This window comes from Sciurus vulgaris (assembly GCF_902686455.1).
Source record: "Sciurus vulgaris genome assembly, chromosome: 8".
Lineage (NCBI taxonomy): Eukaryota > Metazoa > Chordata > Mammalia > Rodentia > Sciuridae > Sciurus > Sciurus vulgaris.
The window spans coordinates 110,871,862-110,895,526 of NC_136468.1; the positions used below are offsets into that span (position 1 = coordinate 110,871,862).

A 23,665-nucleotide genomic window follows, 5' to 3' on the forward strand; every position below is an offset into this window, starting at 1 on the left:
ATTCCTTGCATGTATTATTTTGTCAAAATGAACCCAAATACTATGTATAATTATAATGCTCTAATAAAAAGTTAAAAAATTAAAACATAGTCATGAAGAAATAAAAAATAAAAAACCTGAACAGTGTCTATAACTAGTAAGGAAATTGAATCTGTAATTAAAACATCCCAACAAAAAAAAAAGTCCAAGACTGGATGGCTTCAGTGGAGAAATCTACCACACATTTAAAGAACACATAATGCCAATCCTTCTCAAACTCATCTTTTAAAAATGGAAGAGAAAACAATTTCAAATTCTTTTTTTTAAAGCCAGAAATACCCTGAAACCAAAAGAAAAAGGATACTATTAGAAAACCACATTCATCACGACTGATGCAGAAAAAGAATTTGACAAAATTTGAAGTCCTTTATGATAAAAATACTCAACCTATTAGTAAGATCACCTCAATATACGAACGTCCATATACAAAAATCTCAAATCTAGTATAATATTCAATGGTGAAAATCTGACTGTTTTCTCCCACCTAAGATCAGAAACATGGCAAAGATGCTCACTTTCATCACTGCCATTCAAGATAACGCTGGAAGTGGTGGGCAGACCAATTGTAAAAGAAAAAGGAATAAAAGACATCTTGATTGAAAAAGAAGTGAAATAAACTCTTTTACATATAACATGATCTTAAATGTAGAGATTATACCCAAGTTCACACACAGTTAAAACTAATAAATTCAACCAAGTCGTATCATACAAAATCAATACAAACAAATTAGTTCTGTTTCTGAACATTGTAACAATAAATAATCTGAAAAGGAAATTAATAAAATCATTCTATTTACAATAGCATCAAAAATAGTAAAATACTTAGAAATAAAGTTTTGAACAAAGAGATGAAAGATTGAAAATTACAAAACATTGTTGAAAGAAATTCAACAAAATAAATGTAAAGATACCCCATGTTCACAGATTAGAAGTTAAAAATGCCCATACTATCCAATCTACAGCAATCTACAGATTCAAAGTAATCTCTATGAATGTTGCATTGGCATTACTTTTGCAGAAATAGATAAAATCATCCTAAAGTTCATAAGGAACCTCAAAGAACTCCCAAAAGTCAAAATAATCTTGAGAAAGAAAAGCAAGGCTTTACACCTTCCACTTCCTGATTTCAAATCATATCCAAAGCTACAGTAATGAGAAACAGTGTGGTATAGGTAAGGAATGGTGTTTAGATTACTACAACAGAATCAAGAACCCAGATATAATCCCTTATATGTGTGATCAATTGAGCTTTGTTAATGCTAAAGTTACACAATGGGAAAGGATAGTTTCTTCAAAAAAGAGTGCTAGAAGAGCTTGTTACCTATATGCAAAAGAATAAAGTTGAATGCTTATCTTATATACAAAAATTACTTCATTAAATATCAAATATAAGAACTGAAGCTATAAAATTCCTAGTAGAAAACACAGTGGGGAAGCTTCATGACATCTTATTTAGCAATTATTTCTTGCATACGACACCAATGGCACAGACGACAAAAGCAAAAATAGATAATAGGACTACATTAAACTTAACGTTTGCACAGCAAAGGAAACAATCAATAGAGAGAAGAGACAAGCTACAGAATGGGAGAAAATATATGTAAACCAAACATCTGATAATGGGTTAACATCTAGAATATATGAATATCTATCACTCAACAACAATAAAAAGCAAATAATCCAGTTAATAAATAGACAGTGTTTGCACCGACATTTCTCCAAAAAAGATGTACACTAATTATCAGGGAAATGCAAATCAAAACCACAGTGCAATATCACTTCCATTAAGAAGTCCATAATCAAAAAAAAAAAAAAAAAAAAAAAAAAAAGAGAAGAGAACTACAGTGGGTAGGAGATGATTCTAAGACATTTATGCATTCTTCTAGGCTGGGAACATTGCTCAAAACTGTAATTTGGGGCTCATTTGGGGTGCTATTTTTTTCTGTGAATCCATACTGGTGAACAAGAGCACTCTAAGCTCTCCCTGATGTCTGTAAATGATACCATGTCCCAGAATTCTGTTGAGCATCCACATTAAGTTGGAGATAATTAGAAGAGGGGAGCAGGAAAGCATTTCTGGTTTATCCAATTTGGAAAAGCAATTTCACCTGCTGAAAGACAGTTCTGGCTTGCTCCCTGTTACAAGATTTGGAGAAGCATTAAAGTCCTAGAGCCTTTGCCAAGATTGCCCAGTGTTCCCAGGTGTAATTTTTCAGCAGAGTTAATCACACCCATTCAACAACCACTTAGGGAATACCATGTGTTTTCCAGTCATGGTGCCACTCCTAGTAAATTAATTAAGGTAACATGCTTGAAAAGTGTCTGGCAAGATCTGAGACTCTCCAGTAAAGATAAGAGCCAATGGGCAAAAGTGCAAAAGTGTTTTTCTGAAGCTTCTGGGTGTTTAAGGCACTCAAACAAAAGGGCTCAAGTAGGTGGATTTGCAGACTTCAAGAAAACATTATTAACACTGGCAGTTGCAATGATTTATATCAGACATTTATTGAGGGTGCCAGTCATATTTCATATGACTATCCCAAATCCCCCCAAAGAGGTAATTTATTGCTATTTTTAAAAGTTAGAAATGGAGGCTTGTGGAAGAGTACTTGCCCAAGGTCTCATAGCTAATAAATGAGCAGAGATGGGATTTAGCATTGGTGTGAATAAGCCAATGCTCTTAGATCATTTCCTTATATTGTCCTCCCTGCATGAGGCAAATTGGTCAGGAAAAGAAATAGTTCCTGCAGTTGGAATGGAAATGCCTTTTCCAAGGCTACACTATGTGCCTGAAACCCATAGAGTTCTTATTGTCCCATGCAGTAAAACACCTGTCCACCGGGCCATTTTGTGCTTGCAAGTATTATTGCTTTGGAAAACATATTGTAAACCCAATGCCTATCTTCAGTGCATTCTTTGAGGAATACTTAAAATCTAGATCTACTTTTGGAGTTTGCTTCTATCTTTTTTTTCTTTCCTGGAACTAGGAAATGTATTGCCCCCTTGATATAGACTGAAAATTTGTATGCTCCCTCCAAAATCCATATGTTGACACCCTAACACCAATGTGACCATATTAGCAGGTGGAGGTGACTGGATCATGAGGACAGTGCCTTCATGAATAGCTTCAGAGTTCTTATAAAATTTGGGACCCCCAAAAGCTCTCTCACTCTTCCACCATGTGAGGACACACAAGAAGACAGTTCTTGGAAACCAGGAAGAAATCCCTCATCAGAAACAGAATTGCCCAGCCCCTTGCTATCAAAGTTCCCAGCCTCTAGAACTGTGAGAATAAATGATAATTTTGTCAAGTTAAGGCATTTTTTTTTTGGGGGGGGGGGCTGGTCAAGGGTGATTTTTAACATGTGTCTTGATTTCCTGGCCTTTGTAGAAAGTACTCAATCCCTTGTGTCCTCTTTGGTTTCTAATCTGATTGTGCCAATTATGTGTAGCATCAGATTCAAGGTGTGAAGAGCTTAAAGGGGAGGGAGGTTCCAATTTAAAGAGGACAGATATGAACCCTTACCAAGAGACACAGTTTCACGCTTCTGTTTCCCCACCTTGACCCTCATTCTTTGCTTAGGGCATGGCACTTTATAGGAAATTAATAAAAAGTGATTAAATGATTGCGTTTATTTTCCATGTTCCTTTTAAGAATTTATCTATGCACATATATTATGTTCCTATTTTTCTTAAGATAAGTTGATACATTTCTCTAAGTCTCCCATGTTTAGCTAAAGAGCAACATAGATATATCTGAGAATCTGTATAAGCCGTGAAGTAAAATAAATAGCACCTTGCATCCATTTATGTGTTTGTCCATTTGTCTGTCTGTCTGTCCATCCACTCATCCATCCATCCATCCATCCACCCATTCATCCATTCAGCCATCCAAGCACAAGTGTACTTGGTGATAGGGTCTATGCAAAACACAAGTGAGCAAGGGGAAAGTGAGTGTATTTCCTCCTAAAAGAGTCAAGTTAACAGAATCGAAGGATGGAATGGAGGTTGCCAGGGGCTGAGGGCAGAGGAACTGGAACGTTGTAGTTTGATCTTATGTAGTTACGTAAGATAAATAAGCACTAGAGATCGATAGTACAACACTGTGCCTATAGTTATCAGTGTTGCATTGTGCATTTAAAAACTTGTGAAAGAGTAAGATCTCGTGATGTGTTCTTATCACAATAAAATAAAATCGGTTTTAAATGTGATCTGTGTTGCCAAATTGGCCTTCAGAATGGCTGTATGAATTTAAGCTCTCATAAATAGCCTACTCCCCCATTCAACAACAGTGTTGATAACCAGTCTTGTTTTTATCGGAATAAGTGAAAAATGTTCTATTTTTAAAATTTATATTTTCTTGAATGTTAGGATTAGCAAATTTTAGTGATTATTGTTTGTGTGTGTGCACATGACAGAACTGATCGTTTACATCTTTCTCGGAATGACTATTACAACATAATTTCCTTTAAAGACAATTATATTTATAAAAATATGATCATAAGGATTATGGGTCAGAACAGCCTCAAAATATGTATCAGGAGGTAAGAGCATAGGATGGTGGGAATGCTTGGACCATGGAACCAGACCACTATGTTTAGAATACCGTGCCCACCCTTAATTGTGAATGTTGGATAAGTTGTTTAACCTCTCTGTGCCTCAGTTTGTTCCTATGTAAAGCAGGGACAAACCTAAAACCTTCCTCTTTTGGTTACTCTGACAATCAAATGAATAATCCCATGAAAAGTACATAGAACAGAACCCTCTCTGGGGGGCAGGTTATAAAGACTTTTTACCATCATCTCAATCACTCTTCCAGTCAAGAGTGGACATCCTGATAGGAACCTGGAGATCTAGCTGACACCCACAGGAGGAGACCTGGACTGGCTAAATCTTGGCTGTAGCTCCTAAGGAGAATGGCAGGGTCTTAAGAGAGTTCAGTCCAACTTCACCTTTTTAGTTATATTTCCTCAGTTTAAATGCATGGATGGTAACACTAAAGAAAAGTGAGGCACCACTGAACCAACCTGCGGCACACTGCTACCTACTGGCTACACGAACTTCCTCAATATTTAACCTCTCTTTGCCTTGGTGTCCTTGTTTTAAAAGGAATAAATACCTTGTAGAGTTGATGCAAAAATCGAATGAGTGCTTACAAATGTCTCTGGCTACTCCCAATGCTGTTATAAAAATTAAATACATATATGTGCATATACATATATAACATATGCACATCGTTCACATATATATACATGTGTATACATATATGCTAAATAAATAGGAAACAAGTTGAAAAACATGAAGGAAAAACAAGAACTCAGAGCTAGAATTCCAGCTCCTGTATTTTATAGGTAAGAAAACAGAAGCATAAATGGATACAAGGTGGTGCACACATTGGAAAGTTAATATTAAGTGATATTTCTAACACTAAATTATGTACCCTGATTGATGAAAGAATTATGGGTATAGCTTCTGTTTTCTAAACACCTACCATATGTCAAGGGCAAGTTCTGTGCTCAGGGCTGGTTTCCTGTGAGTCATCATGCTGTTTAAGCATGGAAATGACCCCATGAAGTGACACTACTATAACTTTCATTGTGCAGTAAAGGAAAGTGAGATTGGAGGGGCTCAAGTAACTTGCTGAAGGCCACAAGCAAGGCTGCGGCAGGACTGGCTGCTGCCTGAACTCCTGCACTACACTTGCTTAAGAAAAAGGGCAAGAGTAGTGGGAAAGTACTTGGCCAGCCCACATCTCCTGTTCTATATGCCTCCATGAGATAAGAGGCTGTGATAGATTCACTGCCTTCCTGTCAGTGCCTGGAACATTCTCTGGCCTGTTCTGGGTGCTCACTCGGTATCTGCTGGATCAAAGAATCTTGTTACCAAAAGCATCCCTGTGATTAAAACAATATTTTTTGACAGATGCACTCATTTGGTGGCTTCATACCTACTATGTGTCAGACACCGCACTTGGCACTGAGAATAAGAGATAAGCAAGGTGGGCAGGACTTTGTGACTGGTGGTATTAGAAGGGAGGGGTTGTGGGTGATGAATAGACACTTTGTAAGGGCAGCAGATGGGTTTTGCTACCTGTGGTTTCTCCACACCTCATACAGTGTTTGATCCAAAGTTGGGGCTTAATGAATATGTGTTGAGTGAATGACTGAAAGCAGGTAAATGCAGCTGCATTTCAGAGGTGAAGTGCAGTGGAAGACAATTAAGAGGAGACATGAGGGAGGGAGAAGTCTCCCAAGAAGAGGGATGCTGAGGTTGGGCAAGGGATCAGACTGTAGCTGGAGGACGGGCACTTGTTCCTCTGATAGGAGGATGAGGGTGGGACAGGTAAGCATACAAATTCAGTGGTACGTGAGGCTGAGGTGTCCTTCCTCATTTTCTTATAGAAGGAGCACACAGAATGCCACATAGGGATGGAGAGATGGCTTTAAGGAAGGAGGGACCTTTGAGGTGAAATGCTACTGCGAGAACTGTGGGTCAGGTAGCAGAGGGGTCTGACCTGGGGTGGCCTCAGGTTGTGGGACTGTGCCTCTGTGCCTCAGCAGACTGCTAAGCTGCCCTTGAGCCCAAGATGCCAGTTCTGGGATGGTCAAATGCAAAGATTATTTTCTGGGCCCATGCAAAAAAATGAAAGAACCCAGACAGGTAGTGAGGACTCCAGGGAAGAAAGGAAAGGCAGAAATGTAAAAGGAGAAATCAGAGTTCCAAGTTGGGGAGTCTTGAGCCAAAGAACAGAATGAGAAAACAGGAAGTCCTGAAGACTTTGCCTTTGGCCTATGGTGGGGTATGTCGGCTTGGGGTTTGCTGGATTGTACTTATTGAGGCTGGGTTTCTTAGGGTGAATGCACGCTCAGCACCAGCCTGCTCAGCTGAGCCATCATCCCAGGGACCTACAATTTCGTGCTCCCTGGACTCCTTCCTAGCTTAAAGATAAGCCTGATAGAAACCAGGTGGAAATATTAATGTGTGAAAGAATGACTTTAACTCCTGGCAAATGAAGGAGGTGGAAGGGGTCAGTGAGGTCCTATGCTGATCTCAGAGGAGAAATTTAGCAGCATGCAGCATCTTACAGTTTCCCCAAATCACACCATAAAGAATATATCCAACCAGTCACCAGGGAAATATAGTGTGGGGACACTGAGACTCAGGCATCCCTGTATACTGCTCATTTCAAAAGTTAATCTTTCTGTCAGAGGGTATGCTTCCATTTTATTTTGGATGCTACTATAAAGCAATATTGATCTGTGTGCTCAAATGGCACATGAGGCAAGTGAAATTCCAGCTGGTGTCATCCGGGAACATGAGGGCAAATTCTAATTTAACTGACAATAAAGCCATTTCAATTATAAATTTAAAAAAAAAGAGAGTGAGTCCTCCCAGGAACTGAACAAGCCACATATCACAGACCTACACCCAAGGTGTGGGAAAATTATAGGAGTTATCTGCTACCTTTATATCCATACAAAATGACTATATTTTCTGCAGTGAAAAATCCAGTATGGGTAAAGTGTGCAGGGACCCTACTTTATTCTTAGGATCCTGTGACAGGGCGAAAAAATGCTAACCAAATGCTGATGACTCAGGCCAACTAAATGGCTCTGTTTGGTTGTTCATATTGCATTGGCTAAATTAAAGCTGTCTTCATAGGTGAGCACAGGAGAGCAGTAGGGGAAACCCTTACTATCATCACCATCTTTGGTAATTTTAGAAAGAAAAACTTGGGTCATGCTTCTGGAAGAGTTATGAGAAGAAACAAAAGTTGCCATTTAAGCACTCTCTTCCTACTTGACTTGGAACAAAATGCCCTAAAACAGAACACTAATGTACTCCCAGCTTCTAAGAGATTTTAACTGTGAGTTCACCAGTCCCTGTTCCCTTCATATTCCCCATTGTTTCTGATTTCAGCTAATATTTGTTAAGGGTTAACTTTTATTTCTGCTAAAATTGTCTTAGCTAGACATACATGCATGGATTTTTAATCTGTTTTACCATTTAAATTCATGCGAAAAAAATCTTTTTTCTTTAAAAATTTCACACCAATGTGAGTAAAAAAAAAAAAGTTGCCAGTCACTGATACCAACAGACTAAGGACAAATATTTCACCTCTCAGAATGATGACTATGCTTAGGACCCTGACTAATCACAGCCCAAGGAAAACTGGGAGGAAGGGGACAGGATTCTGTCCCATCCACCCACACAGAAAGTGAGGGAAGACATTGGGCTGACAATTTAGAAAGCAGCACCAATACAGGATGCAAACCCAGCAGGGAATCTCCTTAATAAACAGAAGTGGTGATGTGCAAATTAAGCCAGAGTATTTAACAACATCTCCCACTAATAGAAACAATCCTCCAGTCCAAGAGAATGAATTTTCTGCTAGGAACCAACAAGTACTTCCCACTGTTTCTTCTTCCTTTTCGGGCATCATCTGTACCCTGTTGCCATCCCTCAGCAGGAAAGCCTGTCTCCATAGGAGAAGCAGAAGTCCTCCTTTCCCATACCCCTCTATCCTGCCTGATGCCTGGAGATCAGAGGTCTTTGGGGTTCCTGGGCTTGTTGTCCTTCCCTGGTCCCTGTGGCCAACCATTTCTAGGAGCCTTTGGCTAGCGTCCTAATTTCCCTACAACTACCCAAAGAAACGACTCTCCTGGCAGCAAGAGTTTAGATTAATTTTGCCCACATTTGTACTTAATATTACTATGTTTGGCTGCTTTTGGTGAGATTCATCTGTTGCTGTTCATTTGCATCATACATGGTAACACATTGCATGAACAAATCACCTTTATTTGCCCATCTGTGGGCAGGTATTTGGTTGGTATCTGGTTTGGGGCTATTGTGAATAGTACTGCTGTGAATATACATGCTTATGGTTTGGTGATGGTGCTGGAGGTGCACACAATGGGAGGTGCTTGGGTCATGTCCAGTTTAGTGGCTGCTGGAGAACAGTTTTCCAAAATGAGGGTGGAGAAACCTTATTCTCATGGCTTTGCTTTGCTTTCCTTATCTCCTAGTTCCAAACTTCATCCCAATGCTATGACCTCCTTGGTTATCCACCTTCTCTGTCAGCAGATGATCCTACCCCATATGCCAGGAAAAGCACAGGTCCCCAGATAATAGTCAGCTCCCCAGGAAAGAGCCAGCTCTTCTCACAGGGCCCGACTCTCTGAAGGAAAGCTGATTTCCCAAAGCTGACCCCTCTTTGGGATACTAGAGCCAGGTTTGGAGTTCAGTGTAAACTCCTGTGTGGATTTTCAGCTTCTCTTTAATCACAGGCACCCAACTGGCCCTCCCCTTCAGGGTAGCTGCCTGAGGAAACAACCCTATTCTCCCCATGATTGTATCCAATGGCCCTCTTGTTTTCTACATGGGGTGAATCCAGCTCCTAGGTCATCATGAGTTTCTGTAGTTTCCTCTCCCACTCCTATTCCTCTTCCCCTCAGCATAATGCTCTTATGGCCACTTCTTTCTTCCTTTACTGTTTTGTCTTTCACCCACTCCTATATCCCCAGTTACTACTTATGTGCAGAAGATTCTCAAATTATCTTTGTCTGTGCCTTCTGTGGGCTCCAGGCAGACCTGCTGGCTGTTTTCTCCACATGTGACTCCTGCAGAACCGCCTGACTCAAACCAGAATGTGGATCTATGGACTTTTTCCAATATTCTATAAACCCTGGATTCTTCATAGTTTCCACTGGCCTTTCTTCCTTGCTTACATCTTTATCATTTTGCTCCTGAAGTCCTATAATTATTGTGTGAAAGTCTCAGACACTAGTACCCCTTCTTGCCCTGAGCATATCCTGCCTGAGTTATGCTAAATGCCTTTTCCTCAGTCTCCCCCTTCTCTGAGTTAGTTTCCCCAGTAATGTCAGGTTTGATCACTCATTTGTTTATTGAAATTTCTACCCAATACTGACTATATACCAGGTACCCTTCTCTACAAAGAGGAAGACCCTCCAAAAGGACAGAAAATTTCTTCTCTCCACTCAGCTGACATCTCAGTGAAGAAAGGCAGAAGAAAGAAATTGGATAACTAGGAAGGGGCAAATTTTACTAAAAGTATAAAGTGGTAGTGACATGTCCTTGTGGGGCTGAGGATGGTGGCTAATATGGGTGATACAGACGAGAGTCATAAGAAACCACTCTGAGGGTCTTTCCCTGGAATGATGAGAAGGTACCACCTCTATAAAATACAGGGAGACTACTCCAGAGAGACAGAAAGAAAGAATAAGAGAGTAGGGACCATATAGTCTGTTAAACACTTAAAGAGGAACAAGCTGTGAGCCAGGGTGGTGTTACTGGTGCTATTACTCACTATCACTCCTGACTTACACCTACACATAGAATCAGCCCAAATGTCTGGTGCAGCACAAAATACCACTCAATTTTGTCCTAACTCATCCTGGTCTCAAGTACTTGGACCTCAGTGTGCACAGGGCCTCTCTCAGTAATGTTATCCTGTCCTGTGCCCTTCAACACATCCTTCAAGACCCCATCTCAACCTCATATCATATAAAAGTACATGACTGTCTGTTCCACACTCCAGGGCACCTACATGCTCCATAGTTTCATGGTAAGGAGTGTGTGTGTGTGTGTGTGTGTGTGTGTGTGTATGTCTTTCTAGACAGAGGCTTCCTAAGCACCAGGAGGGGCTGGATTCATCTGTGTGGCTCCACGGGCCCAGCACAGGGTCAGTCAGGGCATGTGACAGTCCTCAGCAAGTGTCTGTACACAGGAAATTAAATGAGTGCATCTCTGAATGGTGAGGCTAGGCAGAGAGAACCTGCTGACATAATATTTATTTATTTATATTACTCTCTTCACACTTAATTTCACAGGGATGTAGGTAAAGCATGTTCCTAAAAACATTCTTCATGTTTAAATGTTACACTAGAAAAGAAGAAAGGTTAAAAATCAAAGGCTTAATGTTCCACTTGAAGATGCTAGGAAAAGTGGAATAAAATAAAAAAGGAGAGAGAAAATGAAATAAGCAGAAATCTGTTAAAAGCAGAAAGAGGGTAGAGAAAATCAATGAAACCAAAGCCATTTCTCTGAAATGAACCAAATGATCAGCTTCTACTGAGGATCATCTAAGGGGAAAAAAAGAGAGCATAAAGAAGATGACCTCTTGGAAGACATGAAGATTGGGTAATACCCTTATCAAAAAAACAAAATTGGTTGTTTCATTTTCTCTATTATAGTTCTACTTTTAACTTCATAAATTTCTGCTCATCTTTATTTTATCATCCTGCAACCAAGGGTGGGGGTCTCTTATTTCCAATTTCACTAAAAACTCCACATCACAAAAGGATCAACTGTATAGGCTTGGAAACATCAAATGATTGAAAAGCCTAAGACAAAAAGGAAACAGAATGCCATGAGTTGGGGGTTACAGGATACATTTTGTACATGGAGGAATTTTCCTTGCTGTGCATAAGCACTTTAATTCTAATGTGTCATTTATAGGAATTGGACTGCTTTCCTGAATGTTCTGTGAATATTTTTTTCCCCCAAAGAAAAGTGGGAAACAAGATCTACAGAGGATCCTGAATTTATATATTAAATATATATTTAATAAAGAGTAAATTAAAAACTACTTATTAATATGACAATATCTCCACAGTTAATCCAGAGATAAGAAAGCACCTGAGAGCTGTCTCCTTCCTAAACCTTGTATTAACCCAGGAATTCCCTTGGGTTGTATAAATTATGGTATCCACTAATACACTTTCAGGAGGGTTCTAGCCATTGCTTCCCTGAGCACCAATTAGAGTCTGCCAAAGGGCTGAAGTTCCTTTTCTTGGTTTGGTCCTGGGGAAGGATCAATACTATCCTTTGCACCTCTGCAGCTCATTCTGAGGAGCTCTTGCATAAGAAGACTGGTGCCCTGGGCTTAGGTAGAGGCCACACACATTTAGGCATGTTTGCACTTGTCCTGAACAAGTTCCTCATTAGCTTCAGTTGCCCTCATCCACATCTGCTTTGATCATAATGACAGTGCTTGTATCAAGAGCTTCAGACACTCCCTAGACTATCCCCCAAAACTATGCTCCTAATGAATGCACCAATCCAAATGAAAATAGAAAGATTCCTAGAAGCAAACATGAATTTATTACTATTACAGTTCTTCCATGAGATGTGGGAGATGCAAGCATTTTAGGCTTCCTCACGAAACAACAGTGTCACTGGCACAAGTCTAGGCTGTGATATACATTTGCTCTGCACAGTAAAGTTCCCTGGGGAGGTACTGGTTCCCCTGCATCCAGGCATAGACTTCCTGTGAATATCATCTTATATGCAACATCTACACTTCATCACAAGTTCTGTTGATTTTAGGCACTGGATTCTAGCAATAGTCTTAAGAGAATGACACAGGAAGAAGATTCAAGTGCAGACTAATACTGAGAATATATGAGGAGAATAAGGTAAGAGCCACACTTAATCAGGCTTTATTGTTCTATTGACTATTAGAAATATGCAATAAAAAGTAAAAACTTTTAAGAACTACCATTATTATTGGTTATTAAGTTTCCATCAAGAAATCAGACTTTCCTATTTTTATAGGTGCACTAGAATTATAATAGTGGGATTCATATGTCATATTCATACATTCACATGATGTAATTTGATCAATCTCATTCCTCTGTACCTTCCCTTCTCTTCCTATCGCATTCCCCCGATCCGTTTGTTTGTTCTATTCTACTGCTCTCCCTTCTATTATTATTTTAATTGGTGGATTATAATTATATATAAAGAAGGATTCATTCTGGTATAGTCATACATGGACATAGCATAATTTGGTAGATTTCATTCCTCAGACTCTTAACTTTGTCTAATCTCTCTCCAATAACATTCTATTCATTACAAAGTATATTTTGTTAAAAAGTTTTTAGTGAAGGCAAGTTTTTACTGCTACCCCAATCCCTGAGTCAAAATTACCAACGTGGCTCCTATTTTTGTTCCTTAGCAAAACAGAAGGCTGAATAGAAACACAGACACACACACACAGACACACACTCACACACCCCGCCCATAAAGAATATTGTGTTTCTTTTGTTATTATATCTACCAAAACAATAGATTTTGAAACAAGAATTTTTCTGTGGTTTCATAAAAAAATCAGTCCTTTTCAATATTATTCAAAGCAATATCTCTTCCAAACCAAAAATGTGTTATTTGCTGTTCTCAGCAATTGTAGTTTACTTGCAATGTTTCAGTTAACTACAAATATGAAACAAACTTGAATTTGTTAAAAGCAAATGTGCTTTTTTCCACATAACCTAAGACTCTGTATTTATACTCCTTGTCTACAAATAATTAAGAGCCCAAGATAGAGTTGAAAAATTTCCACATGACCTAAATCTATACACATGTTGCTCTTTGACCTCTTCAGTTGTAGGACAAATAAGACACAAAGAACAACATAACTAGATGTGCATGTTTTCTGAGGTTTTTCTATCTGATCTTCCCACCACTCAGAGATGTACACAGTAAAGGTCTGAGAGCTGGTTCTTATGTGTTCCAAGTCCAGAAATAGTGTTATGAATTGAGCATTTTACATAGGAATATTTTCCAAAACAAAAACCACACATTTGGGTGAAAATTTAAATAATCAAATAAATCCTAGTTAGTCAGAATGCCACACTAACACTACTTCTGTAATAGTACTGGAGAGTTTTACACAAGATACTTATTAAAGTGCAAAAAAGAACCACACGTTATTTCCACTAACATGGCACTATAATTTGTTCACAAGGGGGCACTGAGAATGTGCTCATCAAGGCTCAGCTTAACTTTAATGCATTTTCCTATTTGAAGGAAATGCATAGAGCAGTGGATAATGTCATATAACAGTGCACAATGTCATAAAGTATTCCATGGCCCTAACAAACAATTTCCATAACCTGTTCTGCATCAGTGAGGTATACAACTGTTAAAGATTTGCATGAAGTTCTCCTCTTGTTACAGAAATGTTTGTGAAGGTCTTTTTTATCAAAGTTGTGAAAGAAAAGAGGGCAAATATAGGAGAAAACAGAATCACCTTGCTTCTCGTCTTTCATCTAATTTGTAGCCAAAAAATTAGACTAATGAAAAGTATGACTTGAAAAATTTCTGACAAATGCTATGTCCTTGAATGCAAGTTTATCCTGACTTTCAGCCAGTGGGGTTCCTCTCCTTGGAATGGCTGTCCCCAGGGTGTTGCATGGCCATTTCTTCCAAGCATTTAGTTCTTGGCACAGAAAGGAATTCACTAATAAAATCTGCCACCCTGTTATATCACTGTTAATACCTCCAATTTAGTTTCCTCATTGTGGTTATCATATTAATATTTTCTATTCCATGTCTCTACTTCTTTACTTGTCTATTTTCTATACCTCAATACCAGCTCCATTTGAATAATTTTAGCTCTCCTCTGTGGCACCTAACTTCAAGGCTTTCAAAATATCTGGCTGAATAAATTAATGATAAATATTCACAGCAATTGTTATCACAATATTCAATGTGTGACACAGCTTTTTTTGTTTCAGCTTATGTCAATTTTGACATAAAAAATTTTTGACCTAAAAAGTTCTTTTTTTCAATGAATTTGTTCATTTCATGTAAATTTTCATAATTATTGGTAAAAAGTTCACCAAATTTATATATTGTCTTTCTAATGTCTATGGAATCATATTAATAAGCCATCTTTCATTCATAAGATTGGTAGCAGTTGATCATTTGATTGAGGATTAAAAAACAGTTCTGGCTTCATTGATTTGCTGCTTTTGGTTTTGGTTTTGGTTTTGGTTTTGGTGCTGCTTTTGGTTTCATTAATTTCTGCTCATCTTTATTATCTCTCTCCTCATTTCTATTTATTTTGTTCTACTTTTTTATCTCAAGGAGAAGTCACATGTGTATCTTAATTTTTAACCTTTCTTGTATCTAATAAACGATTTAAAATCATAAATTTCCCTCTCAGCACTGCTGTAGATGCATTCCACAAATTTTAACATGTCATATTTTCATTTCCATTCAGTTTAAAATAGTTTGTAATTTGCTTTGTGATTTCGTCTTTGGTTTGGGTTATTTATAAGTGTTATTTAGTCATTAAGTGTTTGGGGTTTTCATAGACATGTTACTGCTGTGGATGTCTAATTTAATACTTTATATATTTAAATCCTTTTAGATGTACTGAGCTTTGTTTGCAAACATAGCATATTTGTACTAAAAAAGAAGGAACACTTTGTACTTGTTGAATATACTGACCTATGAATATCATTCATACTGGAAGTTGCTAGCATCATTCAGATCCTCTACCTCTTTACTGATTATTATTATTATTTTGTTTAGTTGTTCTGAGAGACTATTCTATTTGGGTTTGCCATTTTCCAGTGTGACTGTGAGTTTTTCTACTTCTCCCTCTAATTCTGTCAACTCCTTTGCTTCTTGTACTAGCTGTAAATCTCTTTGTCATTTCCTTTTGAAAAGTCAGTCATTTGAGTTCTGCAAAAATGAAAGTCCATCTCTACAAGAAATATTTTCAAGCCACTTGATCATTAGTGGGGGTTCATAAAATTAAATTCAGGTTCCCAAAAATGTGTACATTTGGAACATCACCCTCCCACTGTCTTTCACTACTTTGAAAAACCCTTTTCTGTCTTAAATGCCAACATATTTCTGTGGACACATCTCAGTTTTCTGACTGCTACATTGAAAAGCATCTGCAACCCAGGAATAAGTTAGATGTCCTTTTTCAACCACCAGAAGCTCAGCAACATTGGCATGGAGACTGGATCTGCAATTCTCCCTGGCTAAGGTCCCACTTCATAAACATAAGCATTAGTCAAGATTCCAGTTTTTCTTACAATTTTATCTGTCAGCCTCAAATCCAGGAGAAAAGTCCAGGAGTCCAGGAGAAAAGTCTTCTCTACTTCTCTAAACAATTTAATGATTTCTTGAAAGGAGAAGTGCTGAGTTTCTGGAGGCAGCAATGAGCCAGACCCTGCAGATACCACCTGTACCTTGTGCATTCTAAAATCTGATAATACTCTTTCCTAAAGTATACTTTATCTGCTACCCATATAGCCATGTCAATCTTCCTACATGTATTGTTCATTTGGTTTCTTTTTCTACCCATTCACTTTTAACTAATCTCCATTTTTTTTTATTTAAAACAGGTTTCTCATAGTATTTTATGCATTCTGACAATCTCTTCCTTTAAGGTGAGGAGTTTAGGCTGCTAACAAGAAATATATTATATTAATATGGCTGGATTTAGGTACTTCTTGCTACTTGTTTCTTTTACTTCTTTGTTCCTTTGCTCCGATTTTGCCTTTGTATTTTAAAAAAAACTATCCTTTTCTTTTTGTGTGTGGCTCTTCTCATTATTTTACCTAATGCTCTAAAGATTGTTTAAGAGGCATCCTTAACTTCTACAGTCCATTTAGAGTAAGCACTACAGCACTCCATATCCAGTGTGGACACCTGGCTATCACACAAGTCCCTCCATGCTCTACGCAAGAATTGTCATATGTATTACATTTACATATCTTATAAATCTCAAAGGCAATATTGTAAGTTTTAATCATTTATATCTGAAGAAATGAAGAGGAGAACCAATCTATTCTGTTTACCCAGATGCTTCCCCTTTCAGATGCTCTCCATTTCACTCTCAGAGTCCAAGTATCCATCTACTATTATGTCCTTTCCACCTGAAAGTTTCCCTTTTACATTTCTTTTCTGAAGATCTGATGGCAATGGATTATTTTTCTTTTATCTGAAAATGTCCTTATTTTGCCTTCTCCTTGAAGGACCTTTTTGCTGGATATAGAATTCTAAATTCATGGTTGTTTGGATCTTTTGGCACCCTGAAGATAGTATTTCACGGCCTTCTGGCTTCAGTTGTTTCTGATGGAAACGGTTTTTTAAATGTATGTATCCTGTATAATATATGATAACTTTCTCCAGTTGTTTATAAATTTTTCTCCTTAAGTATGCTTTTAAGCAATTTCACTATAATGTTCCTCAGTGGCATAGTTTTCTTTATTCATTTTTGTTTGGATTTATTATTAACTTCTGAACCTATAAATTAGATGTTTCACAAAATTTGTGAAAAATTTTGTCTTTGTTTCTTCAAGTATTTTTTTCTTGTCTTCTTTTGGGACTCTACGAACAATTACCAAGTCTTCAGGTAAGGCTCCACAGGTCTTGGGGCTCAATAGTTTTTTTTTTTTTTTTCTCTCTTCTCATAATTGGAGACTTTTATTTTGTATATCTTCAACTTCACTGTCTATATCCTATTGTTAAATCTACCCATGAAATTTTTATATAAAATAGTATGCTTTTTCATTTTAGAATTTGGTTTTTTTTATAGTTCTTATTAATTTTGAGATTTTTTTCTATTTTTTTCATTTATTATAAGATAATTTTCCACTCTGTTGTTAACCATAGGTACAACCTACAGTAAGATTCTTATTTGTTAATTCTAATATCTGGGTCATCTATGTTAGTTTCTAGTAACTGTCTTTTTCTTTGGAAATAGCTCACATTTTGATGTGGATTCGTGTATTGAAGTGTTTTGCCTTGTATCCTATATACTGTGATGAATGTTATCTTTAGGAGATGCTAGTATCTCTTATATTCTGAAAAGTAAAGAATCTTTCCTTTTCTTTTCTTGTTTGTTTTTGACAGTAGCCTTGCTATAAATGTGAGCTGGTAATTCTTTTGTGTTAGCAGGCAGTTAGCTGATTTGTTTCACACTTAATATACTACCTCTTGGTTGGTAAGTCAAACTGTTTAGCTCTCCTGTCCTTAGCTTCGCTGCTTAAAGCCTGTCCCTTTCATGTAAGGTGCAAGATTAGTCACTAATCTGGGTAGAATTTAACTAAAGAATTTATGAACCTGACTCTCTTCTTTTTAGTATTCTTTCTTCTTTTCCACAGGTTGGTGGTTCTCCTGAATTCTGGCCCTGGATTTTCAAGCCAGAAGAGTTGTGGACCATGAATCATTTTCTTGAGGCTACACATAATTCAGTGAGTACTTTAGTAGCATTCTATTGATGCATAACAAATTAGCATAAATTTAGTAGTTTAAATGCTTGTGCATACATGTGTGCATGTGCACACATATACTCATTATCTTATAGTTTTCTGGTTCAGGAGTCCAGGCACAGCTAATCTAAGTCCTCTGCTAAATGTCTCACAGGTCTGTAGTCATGTGTGAACTGGGCTACATTCCTATCTGGAAGTTCGATTGGGAAAGCTCATTGAGATTGCTGGAAGAATTCCTTTCCTTGTAGCTGTGTGACAAGGGTCCTAGTGTCTTACAAACTATGACTCAAGCCTTCCTCAGGTCCTAGAAGCCATCTGCATCTCCCTCTCATAGGGCCCTTTTCAAAGACTACCTGATTCTTTGAGGTCAGCAGAAGGAGTCTCCCTTCAGTCTGCTAAGACAAAACCTATAAGATAAAATGTCATCAAGGACATGAGAGTCAAACACCTTTTCTATTTCCCACAAGTAAAAAGCAAGCTGCAAATCACAGTTGCACTCAAGGTGAGGATGTAAACCACCGGGGGTCATGTTAAGGGATGCTAGCAACAGATGCCAAAAGTTTGTTTTATAGTTCTATAATCTGGGGCTCTTAGAGGTTAAGTAACTCCCCCAGGATTGCACAGGTTAGTTTTAGTGGAGACTGAGATTCAAATCAAGGCAAAGCCTATCTCCTTCCAGTATCCTGCCCACATGTAACAAGCAAAGCTATGCTCCATATGCAGCAATCTAGATTCAGGCAGAGAGTAGTCTGACATCTACAGAACAGTGCTGCCCAATCTTTCTGGAGCCATGGGAAATGTCAGAATGATGTCTGCAGCTTATAATACACAAACGTGAAAGTAGTTTCCTAAATCTGAGTCACTTGAACACATCTTATTTCCTAACATATAATTAAAGTCACCAGAGGTCACATTGCCCAGGAAAGTTCTACAAATGACATGGCATACTTACTTCAGAGAAATAAAAGTGTTAAAACACACCTTCCAAAGTTATACGAGCATTATCTGACAAGCACAGGCTGTATGAGGATGAGAATAACATTGAAACAGTGTGACTCTATAACATGAGGCCCAGCTTTCCATTCCCTCCAAGCCATGAAAATGTCAATGTGCAGGAAAGGAGCCAGCTCACTTCTCATTTTGATTTTATCAAAGAAAGCCTCCCTATAAAATGCCACACTCTAGTGACAACTAAAAATAGATAAGAATCTAATCTCCTTCAAACCAACACTTGCTTCTTTAACCATGAGTATCAGAGCGAAATGATCCATAAACAAAAGGGTAGATGTTAAGCAACTAAAATAGCTGCCATTTCCTTCCACTGCACACTCTCAGAATCAGCCGCCCTGTTATTTCTACCAAGGAACTTCCCTCACAGCCTGTTTTCACAGGCTCTGCACCGGGAGACGAGACGCCACAGGTTCTCACGGATGTTTGTATTGGAAAAGAGCTCAATTTCCTCCATGCCTCTGAACACAATGCCGTCCTCACCTTCAACATCTCCAGGGTAGAAAGAAACACCCCACACAACAGAGACAACTCCTCAGCACTTCCACTTCCCAATATTTTAAAAACAATTGTTCTGCACTGTCACAAACGTTGTGTTTATGTTTCCACAGTTCAGAATATAAACAAAACCTCTATTTGGCATTTTATTCCAAAAGCAATCAGTATAAATCCAAATACATAGTTTTAGGGCAGTTTGATTTATTTACTAAAAGCAGATATACTTTATATCTGGAACATTTATAGTTTAAATGACCAAATTATTCTTTGTGGAATACAGGCCAAACACGATTTGGCTAGACTCAAAGGAATCCTATTTTGTTTATTCTTCATTCCCTCAAGACTTGTGAAGTCTCATAAACTATGTGAGTATATAAACAGAGTTTTGGAAATTAGATGGAGCCAATAAAGGAAGGAGGTAGAAAATGGACAGATAGCCACATTTAAGTTACATTCAGTAGATATATTATAACATATTTGACTATCCTATAAAATGGCCTTTTTACTTCATTCCTTTTAATATGAATTTAATATGAATCTCAGCCTTCTTGAGTTTTCATATCTTTGGAACTAAAAAGCCAGATGAAATTACTTCATTTATTTAATACTCCCATCAAGAGAATAGTGTCCATTAGAAACAAGAACCTAGCTTCCCTCACAACCATCTTGTCCATTTGTTTAATTTTTTTGACAAAATGCCCTTAATGGAGGTGACCAATTTTATACCTATTTCTGCCAGATGTTCTAACTGTATTTTTACTTCCAGGACAAACATAATGGACTACTGAGAACAGAGCTCCATGCACTGACAGCAATGAGAAACCATCCTATTAAAATATGTAGTGAGCTGAGGACACTGGCACATGCCTGTAATCCCAGCAAGACGGAAGGCTGAGGCAGGAGGATTGTAAGTTCAATGCCTTTCTCAGTAACTTAGCAAGGTCCTAAACAAAACGGCGAGACTCTGGCTCAAGATAAGATTTAAAAAAGGGTGGGGATGTAGCTCAGTAGTAAAGTGTCCCTGGGACCAATCCCTAGTATCCTTCACCCCTCACAAAAAAGAAAATAAATAAATAAATAAATAATAAATAAAGGAATCCAGTGAGCTGTTAATAGAGAAGCAAGAAGAAATTCTTCCATCAGGATTTGTATATCTGCATTTAATCTGTGAGTTTGACTCTCAAACAGAAAACACCATGTCTTCCCTGTCAGTGAATGGGTAATAAGTAGGCTCCTCTGCCTTTAAACATTCCCTCTGTGTCAGGATCCCCATGTCAAAAAGAGTGATGTTGGAAGTTCATTTACTGAGACGGAATGCTGCGTGTCATGCTGCTACCTCACTTACATCTAGCCCTAGGCAGAGGCTGCAGGACTAGACCTCACCCTGCAAGATCCCTGCTAGCCAAGTGACATTCACAGGACTCTTTTTTAATCCAATCAGCATCAATGCAGATGGCTCCATGCAGGAAAGACGTCAGATGAGCCTGTAATGTGTCCCTTACTGGGTGTGGTAGCAGCACCATGACCCCAGTTCACCCTTTTTAAATTCAGTGCCCTTATTGTGTAAAATGAAGACAGCAACCGTACTGACAGTACAAGGAAAGTGTAAACTTAGGCTACATGTACATACACATCTTCACATAATATCTGAAGAAGAACTGAACCGTTGTTCAGTCACTGCAATTGTGTTTATATTTGCCATGGAACCTTCACCCTGGGACCAGCGGCCATGGAAAAGTCCTGCTACTGAATGTATTTCGACTCTGTGATCTGTCTGGCACAACAGCGTTTCAGGGGTGTTTTGTTTTGGCCTTTTCTTTCTAATTAACACATAATAATTGTACATATTTGTGGGGTGACAAATCTAATGATCTAATCAGGGTAATTAACATTTCTATCTCCTTGTAATTTCTTTCTGTTTGGAGCCTTTGAGCGCCTATCTTCTAGTTCTTCATAGAATATATAATAGGTTATTGTGAATTATAATCACCCCACAGTGCTATAGAACACTAGAATTTATTAACCCCACATAAGTGTATCTTGGTACCTGTTCTCTTTTGTATTAGTTTCTCCAATTGATGTAGCAGTTAAAACACTACCAGCCAGGATGGATACTCTTTCTAGGACTTTCTCCATGATGTGCATGCTACCTACTGGGAAAGACTTCAAAAGTGACACCTTCGCCCCAAATAGTCTCTGGCCCCTGATCAGATGGAAGATAGCACTTCTGATATGGATGATTTCCTGGGGATGGGGATAAGGGTGGGATCCTAAGCTACGGTCTGTGTTGCACATGCCACCATCTCCCAGAGCAAAGGCCATTCTTTGTGTTTTGGAGGCCTAAGTGGTCTGCTTTAGCTAAATATCAAGAACTTTGAAAGGATAAAGGCTTATTCCTTCTAAAATTTCTTTTGATCAAGAAAACTGCTTTGCATATAAACAAAAACTCAATTTCCTCCTACTATGGACTGAATTGTGTCCTCCCAAAATCATACGCTGAACTCCAACACCCAACATGACTATGTTTGAAGACTGGGCCTTTAAAGAAGTAACTAAGTAAAGCTGAACTCATTAAGGTGGGTTCTAATTCAATATGACCAGTGTCTTTATAAGAAGAGGAAGAAACACTGAGGATGGGGCATGCACAGAATAAAAGGCCACATGAGGACAGAGCAAGCCCAGGAGAGAGGACTCAGGAGAAACCACTCTTGCTAATACCTTGGATCTTGGACTTCCAGCCTCCAGAACTGTGAGAAAACAAATGTCTGTTTTTAAAGACCACCCTGTCGAGCAGCCATAGAAAAATAATATACGCTAATTTTAGTTAGATGGTAAGGCAGTCAACGTGTTTGGTAAAAATTCAGACTGTTATTGTTTCTACAGAGTTTTTCCTTAAGATAATGTTTCAGCCTTGCTCTTTAGTTTTGCTGTCATTACTGTGGACAGGTTACTCTGCTTCTCTGTGCCCTACCACCATCATATGAAGACTAAAGCCCCTATCTTGCATGGACACGGAGAAGACTGAAGGAGACCATGTAAGTCGACACTAAACGTCACTTTCACATGGTATTTCCCCTACACAATAGCAGCTCCCTCACTCCAACTCTACCTGTCAGAAAATCCTTTCCTATGTGCAACCAAACCAGATTATTCCAAATCTGTCCTCTGGGTTATATGATGTTGCCCACAGCCCACCACCCCCAGGACAGGAACTTAAATATCTGAATGAAGCTACTAAGTCCCAGTGAATCTTTACTTTCTTCAGCTAAAATACGGTTGCCCTCCATATCTGTGGGTTCCATATCCACAAGTTCTACCAACCACAGACTAAAAATGTTCAGAAGAGCCGGGCGCCTGCCTGTAATCACAGCAGCTCAGGAGGCTGAGGCAGGAGGATTGTGAGTTCAAAGCCAACCTCAGCAAAAGCAAGGTGCTAAGCAACTCAGTGAGACCCTAAATGAAAGACAAAAGAAAGGGCTGGGGAATGTGGCTCAGTGGTTAAGTGCCCTGACTTCAATTCCCAGTACAAAAAAAAAAAAAAAATTTTTTTCAGAAAAAAAATGGCTCTGCTCTGAACATGCAGATTTCTTTTCCTTGTCGTTATTCCCTCAACAATACATCTATTTATGTAGCATTCACCTTGTGCTATGGTTCAGAAATGAGGTTACCTCCAAAAGCTCGTACATGAGATAATACAAGAAAGTTTCGAGGTGAAATGATGGGGTTATGAGAGCCTTAATCTTACTGGTGCATTAATCCACTTGAACAGATTAACTGGGTGGTAAATGTAGGTGGGTAGGGTGTGGCTGGAGGAGATGGGTTTCTGGGGTATATATTTTGTCCTTGGTGAGCAGAGTTTTCTCTTCTTCCTTGTTGCCATGTTCTGAGTTGCTTTCCTCCCCAAGCCTTCCACTGTGATGTTCTGACTCACCTAGGGCCCAGAGCTATGGTAGTTGGCCATCTATGGACTGAGATCTCTGAAACTGTGAGCTAAATAAACGTTTCCTCCTCTAACTATTCTTGTGAGACTTTCGGTCACAGCAATGAAATAGTTGATTAAAACACACTGTATGAATTAGGTA

The 23,665-nt window shown here is 38.4% G+C and overlaps 1 protein-coding gene and 1 long non-coding RNA gene across 13 annotated transcripts in view; both read right to left on the bottom strand.

Moving 5' to 3' along the window:
* The window catches only part of COBL (cordon-bleu WH2 repeat protein), a 264,580-nt gene that overhangs the window by 90,172 nt on the left and 150,743 nt on the right, over positions 1–23,665 (bottom strand). The gene's annotated exons all lie outside the window — the stretch shown is intronic.
* On the bottom strand, positions 9,530–14,804 carry LOC306667601. The gene is made up of 2 exons (XR_013765619.1): positions 9,648–14,804; positions 9,530–9,599 (listed from the first exon to the last, which is right to left on the bottom strand). It is a non-coding gene; the product is annotated as an uncharacterized lncRNA (long non-coding RNA).